The sequence below is a fragment of the Rattus rattus genome, chromosome 14, assembly GCF_011064425.1.
Source record: "Rattus rattus isolate New Zealand chromosome 14, Rrattus_CSIRO_v1, whole genome shotgun sequence".
Taxonomy (NCBI): Eukaryota; Metazoa; Chordata; class Mammalia; order Rodentia; family Muridae; genus Rattus; species Rattus rattus.
Window position 1 is genome coordinate 213,940 of NC_046167.1, and position 9,618 is coordinate 223,557.

Consider the following 9,618-nt stretch of genomic DNA (forward strand, 5'->3'; position numbering starts at 1 on the left):
AAATGTCAATTTCTATGTGAATCAAGAAACAGCTCTCCACCCCCAAGAAGGTAAAGAAAAGGAAGACGTTCAGAATTCTACCTCCATTTTCTGTTTGTCCTCTAAAGGGATGTTAAATCATGGTGGTGTTTTGGGGTTTTTGTTTTGTTCTTTGGTGTTTGTTTGTCTGTTTGCTATTGTTTGTTTTGTTCAGTCCTCTTCCTCCGGAGAACCTCTAGTAAGATGTTTCACACTGTCAACTCCATAATACAACACTCCCCAACCCACACCCAATGTGCTGTCACTGTGTGTGGAGTGATGTCTGTGTCTTCTCTCTTGTGAATGGCTTGCAGATTAACAGAGACTGGCATCCAGGGCTAGGAGGACACACTGCAAACAGCCAGGTCTCACTCTGTTTTTATGAACTAAGCAAAGTATATTAAGAACATATTAAGGGAGGCCTATCAATCTACCACGAGAAGAAGCCATTAAAAGGCAGTATTTCCTAATTGAAGGTTCTTTTCTCCTTTAATGGCTGAGCACATCTTTCCAATCCCTAATTAATTTTTTATGAGTGATATATCTATGATTCATTTTTTATTTCAAAAACGAAAACACTCCAAATTAAAAAAAAAAAAAAAAAAGCACTCTGTAGCCAGATCAAATAGGTGAGACTAAACCACAAATGTACTGGCAAAGTGCAAACACACCTGCCATCAGTAAGCAATCTTTACAACTAGGACTATTTCAAGATCTGAGAAGACAGGCAACTGTTGGCCACACAAACCTGAGAACCTGGGTTCAGATCTAGATGGAGTGGCACAGACTGGTGATTCCAGTTCTGGAGAAGTGAAGCCAGGAGGATCTCTGAGCTGGATTGGAGACCTCCATGTTTAATGAAAGATGCTGGCTCAAGAATTAAGATAGGCCATAAAGAATGACACCCAGTGTTGACCTCTGTCCATTACATACATGTATGCACATCAACAGAATACTGCATATACCACACACCAAAAAGAAACTAATGATATGAATAAGAATGACACCCTCCCTCACTCCCCCGATAAGCTTCTATATTTGAATGCTTGCTCCACAGTTGGTAGAACTGCTTAGAAAGGATTAGGAGGTGTGCCACTGGGCCCATGTGGGCCTTGAGATTTAAAAAGCCCAGGCAATTCCTGTTCTCTTGCTCTCTTTGCCTCTTGCTTATGGGTCAGATATATGGGTCAGCTCCAGCACCATGTCAGCCTGTCTGTTGCAATACTATGCTGTAGGGAGCAGCGCGGTAAAACAAAGATGGCACCAACATCTAGCCCCGTCTGGATGTAAACAACTTATCGCCCATGCGCAGGCTTGTCCCCTTGCCAGGGCGGCCATAGGCTAATGAGGTGATCTGGTGCCCTCCTGTGGTGAACAACAGTACTGCGCATGCGCGGGTTTGCACCTGGTGTCAATCTGGCTGGGGCGGTACCATGCTAATGGGGTGGTTCATGCTCCGCCAATCCCTGGAGGACAAGTAGCAGGGGTGATAGTGGGGTGATTCGTGCTCCGCCAATCCCTGAAAGACAATTAGCATAGCCCCAGCCTGTTGTGTATATAAGGCGAGCGCTTTTGCCACTCGAGGTCCCCGTATCAGCAATGAGGTGGTCCTGCAATAAAGGCTGTTGAGAAGAATCCGACAGTGTTGCGTCTTCCTTGCCGGCCGAGGTGGGCGTGACACTCTGCCATGATGGTCATGAACACAACACTCTGGAATTCTAAGCAAGACCCCAATAAACTCTTCTAGCAGTTGTCTTCATCATGGTGTCTTTTCGTGACAGTAGAAAAGTAACTAAGAGAGAACTCTAGGAACATTTCAGTCAATAAAATAGAACTATCAAGGGGATGGTACTGTTAACATATTACTGGTTACCAATATCATGGAAAGTGAGGAGAGAGGTCCTGATCATCTAGCTCTGGGTGCAAGAATGTTCAAGCCTGTGTCTCTCGAATATTATTTTCTTTCTTGGCAGGGGAGGGGGGCCACTGAAATAAGACAGTGTATAATACAAGATCATTAGCTTCGATCAAATTGGAAATTTGGGTGACATTTGAAGTTCAGGAAAGACGGAAGAACACAACAGATAGGGAAAGTTGCAGATCAAAATGGTAGGTATGGATGCTTTCTGGTTGCTCTGAGCTGCAGGGCTGTTAAAGGCTCTGTTTATAGTCTGTCTACTCAGGAGGCAGATGATGGCCTATGAGAATGCCAAGTGTAAAGTCTACGTCCTTTATCTATCATGCCTCCTGTGGATTCTAAATCATGTCTAGACTTCCTCGTCCTCATTGTTATCCCCGAGAATTCTAATGTCACGCCTCAAGCACTCCCATAAGAAGTAAATTTACTTCTTTATCTAAGTTTTCTTGACTCTTTACCAGTCCATCCACTGCTTGAAACTTTACCTAAGATGTGCCACTTGTATGTTCACCCTAGGGAACTGGCAGGCCCAAGTGACCATAGAACTATATTTAGTTTTAAGCTCCCATGAAGATTCAGGAATTAAGGGTTGGGCCAAAATTCTGAAGAAAGTTTGGTCACCCTGGAAGGAGACAATTACATCACAGTTTCCAGGAAAGCACCTGAGACAAAATCAAAAGGCACACCAAGTACCTTCTGCTTCCTCTCCTGTGGAACTGCTCCCACACTGTCAGCACAAATTTACTAAGGCCCTCACTAGAACAGGACCACTAATTTTTGAGCAGTCGTTTGCCCTGGATTGCTCTTCAGGGATCGGGAATAAGGAGAGTGAGAAAATTGCTACAAAGAGAGTTGGCCATGTGTTTGCCAATCACTGTCCAAGTGGAAGAGCCTGGGACTGAGAAAGGGAATTCCTCAGGGGATTCCCTTAAATGGAGTGGCAAGAGATGTACTTATCCAATGTCTCACCCTCAAAGCAAAAGGAGTCTTCCGTCTAGACTACAAACTAGACCGATGGTGATGTCTCCATCTTCTCAGGGTAGAAGCAGAAAAGGCCAACTGTAGAAGGCTGAGAGATTTAGACTGGCCTAACCAGGCAAAGTCCTTTCCCTCTGGTTTTAAAATCTCTCTTAGGAGCTGAAGAGATAGCTCAACAGGTAAAAGTGCTTCTTGCTCTTTCAAAGAACCCAGGTTCAGTTTCCAGAGCCTACACTACTAGTCAGATAACAGCCACCTATAAAAAGCTCCAGGGGGTCTGACATCCTCTTTTGGCCTCCACGAGCACCCATACATATATGTCATATCCTCATATAGACAAACGCATACACATTTTTTTTAAAAGTAAAAATGTAAACTAATCATTTTTCACACAGACCTTACTGGTACATCCCTTTAATCCCCACACGTAGGAGGCAGAGGCAGGCAGATTTCTGAATTCAAGGCCAGCCCCGTCTACCAAGCAAGCTTCAGGATAGCCAGGGCTACACGGAGAAACTAGGTCTCAAATAAAAAGATATTTTTTTCAAATGTGAGACTTGAGAGGGAAGGAGTTATGAGAAGACATGTGTTCAACAAACGAGATGAGAAAAACAACGAAAGAGATGTTGAAAAGACTAAAAATCTCACTGACGGGAGTGAGCCTAAAAGAAGACTGCACAGAAATGGGTAGTGGAGACATAATTATAAAGACCTGCAAACAACTAATGAATATACTGAATTACAGATGCCAAAGTGCAGGAAGTGCTTGAGGATTCCAAGACAGCCCTGTGAAGGAACACTTCTCGTCAGTTTACATGTCTTCCTTTAAAAATGATCATCTATCTCCTGGGCTTTAGAGAGTCTGATAACTGGCTGAATTGTTTGCCTTCAGGAAGTCCAACAGAAACTATCGTCTCCAGCCTCGGGATAGAGAGGAGAAACTTACTGTACTGTTGTAAAAGCACTTCATGCTGCCTAGGGGCAAGAAGGCAAAACCTGAAAGACAAGAAATCAAACCTGGGAGCTGTCAGGGTGTCACCTCTGCCAAAGTCTTTCCTTCTCCCACTCCACAGTCGATTTCCTGTTTTGTGGGTACTCTTTGTGAAACAAGGCCACCTTCAACTGAAGGTCACAGAAAACAGCATAACCCACAGAGACATTGCCCTGGCTTCATATGAGATTTTTAAGAATCTTGTCATAGAAAACTAAGCCCTCTTCCTATAGCCTTGCTCATCAGAGACAGTTTTGGTTATTATTCTTAACAAGAACTACTCAGTTGATAAGGTGCTTGCCTACCGTCCACAAAGCTGCCCCAGTCTGACAGTGAAAGCACGTCATCGTCCTGTTTTCCAAATCGGAGGGGGGGGGCAGAAACGAAAGACTAAATACCTAAGTACAACCTGGTCAGTCTGTGTAATGTTATTTGTAAGTGTGTTTTCAGGGCTGGCCACTTGGTATTTCACAACCAATTGATGTGCCCCACCCTCCCCCCCACCTCCCCCAGCCCCCACCCCCCAACAAGAGAAGACTAATTCTCCTGCTGTCTGCTTCCCTTGGTTGCCTATAGGGCTTTGTATAGGATTGGTACTTGCTAGGTTCTAAGCCATGTTTGGAGGGAGTAAAACAAAGGGTGGTGGGGATGGCACAATTATATTGCAATCTCAGAGAGAGAGAGAGAGAGAGAGAGAGAGAGAGAGAGAGAGAGAGAGAGAGAGAGAGAAAGTTAGAGTTAAAATAAAACTAAAGACTAGCTAGCCTCTTTTGTGTATAACACCTGTAGAGAGGCCTATATATTCACAATACTACTAAAGCCTTCTGTGAATTTTAAAAAAAAAAAGTGCCGGAACTTTTTCATCAGAACCATGGTCTTCAGCAATCACAGGGAAAGATAATTAATTCAATTCAGAAAAGAGATAAAAGGATCTCGATGAATAAGAAATCGGGGAGCATAATATGGAAGAACAGAGTCACATGTTTAACAAGCATTTATTAAGTGCAACTGAATCCTGGGGCTCCAATGTTGACTATCCCCATTTCCTTACCTAGAAGAGCTTATAGTGAGAAAAAATGGATATTATGTCAGTTTTCAGTGTTCAATTTTGAAATGTTTTTAATTGGAATAATATTTTATAAACCAAGTATAAGTCATCTTTATGATATCTAGCCACGATTTCAATAAAGCAAAGAACTTACAGTCGTGGTCCGTGCACTGGATGGCCTCAGCTGGCTGCCTGCTCCTAGGCTGAGCTCACGCAGAAGAAGGGTCTCAGGATGTGAGCCCCAGGTAGCTAGACATCCATGGTGATCCATTCAGGTGGCTCAGAGTCCGTAGACGCCAACCTCTGACAGGTCAGCCGGGGCTGTGGAATCAAGTACCCACTTGTATTAGTTGGGGCTCCTTTTGATAGGATAAAACACCAAGACTAAAAGCAACCTGGGGAGGAAAGGGTTTGTTCCCCCTTTACAACATTTAATAAAAACCACAATCCATCACTGAGGGATTCAACTCAAGGGAGGAACCTGGAGGCAGGAGCTGAAGCCGAGGCCATGGAGGAGTGCTGCTTACTAGCTTGCTCTCTCTGATTTCCTCAGCCTTTTTTCTTATACCATCCAGGACTATAACCCCAGGTGACAGCACTGCCCCCAGTGGGCTGGGCTCTCCCACCCAAGTTCCCTCTTACAAAATGACTTTAGCTCATGTCAAGTTGACAGAAAAATTTTGTGTGACTTTAGTTTTTCGCAGCACGTTGGCTCTGGGGAAAGCAACGCAAAATGAACCACAGAGCAGGAATAGCTCCTTAACAAGCAAGGAAGAGAACAAATATAGTTAAGGACTACCCTGAGGCCAGCATTATCTTATGCTGGCCAAAGTGCCTACAGGGCTTATCCAAACTCAAGCACATACACCTCACCTTTTGATAGGAGGGAAGACATGTGTCAAGGCCACACTAGAGTAAGTCACATAGGATTACAGATATTTGGGGATATCTTCAAAAATACCATGTCTGCAGGTATAAAACACACTGTTTCAACTCTTTTTAACGTAGTACTAAACCTTTAGATGAACTAGATCACCACAGATTTAACAAGATGGTCCTGTCTATAATTTCGTGCTGTAAATAAGGGAATGGAATAATCTAAACTGGAAAAAGACCTCTCACAATAGTAAGAGAAGTGTATATTCTGGTTTAGCATGTATGTGACACACACCCACACTCTGCATCACAGAGAACAAATCTTTAATGTTCTAGACAAGCCAATAAGTACAAATGTCTTCAAACACCTATCTTGGGACATTACATCCTTTCAATTCAACTTAAAAGCTAATCTGTGGAGATCATTTTTTTGATACTATTTCAAGCTATGTAAGCCAGAAACCATGTCTTCTGTGATATTAATTCCAATTAACAACCCCTAACAAAAGGCAGAAAAATATATCTTCTTCAGTATATATTCAGAAAATATATACATCAACTCTCAGTGACAGTTGATGTGTCTTTTATTATTGAGTGGCTTGGTGTCTCCAAATAACTAGGTAAATAAGTTTCGGGGTACAGATTTGAGTAGCATGACTTTTTACTTCTGTTCAGAAACAGTTTTATGTATCTCCTGTTTAGCATTCAACAGAGTTAGGGAGCAAGTACACCCTGAATGGATGAACATTCATGGCATGGCATGTCATGGCATCCACAGCAGGGACCCCAGTAGCTTAAATCCATGGGAATGGCAAGGCCTTCCCTGGGTCAGACTCAGGTAAAGGGCAAGACCTTCCCTTGCTCCAAGTATGAATGTTGACTTTATGCAGAAAGCATCAACCACAACTTCCTCCTTTGAAAAAAAGAAAAGTAAGTTTTCCTTCCCAGTCACTCAATTCCCAGAAAATGATTCTGATTAATAAATGCTTGACTATTTCCCAGAATTCTCTCTCCTCCTGCCAGATGGCCCATTCCTATTTTCTACCTCAGCTTATTGGCCATACGTCTTTTGATCGACAGGTAATGCTTTAAGAGATTCTCTCTACACTCCTCCCAGGTAACTGCAACCTGAGTCTACTCCCCTAAGGGACTCACTACTAAAGTTAGCAAACCCACCCCCTTCTCCAGCTATATATCCAGCTATATAGAAGGAATACATTTCCTCTCCAGGCCGCTGTGCCTCCATCAGAGCAGGCTGACCACCCGATGCCTGCTTTTCTGACCATGTGCCTTTCAGTTGCCCCCATCAAGTCTTTCCCAAACTTACTCAGGACCTCATTGTTGACAAATCTCACTCTCATCTCAGGATATTACTTTTTGTTTTATTCAACTTAACAGAAACTAATCTGTGAAGGCCATTTGTTTAAAGAGACGAGATGTTGTAGTTAGGGTTTCATTTGCTGAAATCATGAAGTCACCATGATCAAGGCAACTCTTATAATGGATGACATTTAATTAGGACTGCCTTACAGTTTAGAGGTTCAGTCCATTGTCCTCATGGTGGCAAACATGGCAGCATGCAGGTAGACATGGTGCTGGAGAAGAAGCTGACAGTTCTGCATCTTGTTCCAAAGGCAACCAGGAGAAGACTGACTTCCTCGGGCTGCTAGGAGAAAGATCTCTTTCACAACGCCTGGAACCTGAGCATACTAGGCAAGCACCAAAGCCCTCCCCCACAATGACACACTTCCTCTGACAAGGTCACACCTCCTAACAGTACCACTCCCTATGGGCCAAGCATATTCAAACCACCACACAAGACTACTTTAAAATTTTTACTAATATCCCCCAGTGCTCCACATTCGAAACAGAAGCATGAGGTGGCTGAAGAGACAGTTCAAGGATCAAAATAAACAAACAAACAAAGCACCTTCGTTGCCCTTAGAGAGGTTTTGGGTTCAGTTCCCAGCACACACATGGTGGCCCCCAATCATATATGGAACTACAGTTCCAGGGGATTCAATTCCCTCTTCCAGCCTCTGAAGGAACCAGGCATGAACATAGTGCACAGACATACATGAAGGCAAACACTTATATGCATACAGATCTCAGGTAGATCTCAGAAAATTGGAAATAGATCTATCAGAGAGCTTCTAATATGCTTTCCTCTCATCTTGCTGTACAAGAGTCCTACCATCTAGGACGTCCGAGGTCCTGGCTTCACTGACTTTTTTTTTTTTAACAAGACTAAAACTCATAGAGATGTCTTGAAGCATTGGAAAACTATTTTAACATTTCAAGGCCTCCTAGAAGGCTAACAGTTTCCCAAAGTTAGATCACATCAGTTACAAAAATGCATTCATTCTCCTTCTTTGAAAACAAGTTTAAAGTATTTATATTTTATGTATATGAGTGTTTGTCTGACACAGGGGCCCATGCTTATCTGTGATAGCCAGAAGCTGGAAACAACCTAGAAGTCCCGTAATGGAAGAATGGATAAGGAAAATGTGGTTCATTTACACAATGGAGTACTACTCAGCTATTAAGAACAAGGACATCATGAGTTTTGCAGGCAAATGGATGGAGCTAGAAAATATTATCCTGAGTGAGGTAACTCAGACCCAAAAGGACATGCATGATATGTACTCACTAATAAATGGATATTAGCCAAAAAAAAAAAAAAAAAGTACAGAATACCCAAGATACATCCCACAGAACCTAAGAAAGTTAACAAGTCAAAGGACCCAAGTGAGGATGCCTCGATCCCATTTGAGAGGGAGAAGAAAGCAGTCTGGGGGTAGGGGGAGGATCTGGGAGAGAAAGGGGACAGGAAGGGGAAGAGGGGAGCATGATCAGGTAGTGTGGATGGGAGGCAGGAGTAAAGCCCTGAGACCCAGCAGAAAGAATGGAAACAGGCAACCTCGGGAGATGGGAGGTGTGGGACCCTCTAGAATGTACCAGAGACCCGGGAGGTGAGAGATTCTCAGGACTCAAAGGGAGGGACCTTAGATAAAATGACCTACAGTGGAGAGAGGGAACTTGTAGAATCTACCTCCAGGAGAAAGACAGGGCATCAAGTAGAGGGATGGGGTTGCCATCCCACAGTCAAAACCTCTGACCCAGAATTGTTCCTGTCTGAAAGAACTGCAGGGACAAAAGTGGAGAAGAGGCTGAGAGAAAGGCAGTCCTGAGACTGGCCCAAATGGGGATCCAGCTCCAGGGGAGGCTCCAAGGCCTGACACTATTACTGATGCTATGATGTGCTTACAGACAGGAGCCTAGCATGGCTGTCCTCCAAGAGGCCCTACCAGCAGCTGAAGAGTCAGATACTTGCACCCAACCAATGGCCAGAAACTAGGGCCCTCTATGGTTGAGTTAGGGAAAGGCTGGAAGAAACTGAAGAGGAGGAAACCCCTAAAAGACCAGCAGTTTCAACTTACTTGGACCCCTGAGATTTCTCAAACACCAAGCCACCCACCAGGCAGCATACACTAGCTGGTATGAGGCCCCTGACACATATACAGCAGTGGACTGCCTGGTCTGGCCTCAGTGAGAGAAAGCACATCTAACCCTGGAGAGACATGAGGCCCCAGGGAGTGGGGAGGCCTGGTGGGGTAGGAACATCCTCTTGGAGACTGGGGAGAAGGAATGGGATGAGGAACTGTTGGAGGGTGGACTGGGACTGTAAAAAAAAAGAAAAAGAAAAGGAGAAGAAAGGAGGAGGGGACAAAGAAGAAGAAAAAGGAGAATGAAGAGAGGAAAGAGAAGAAAGGAGGAGAGGAAGATGAC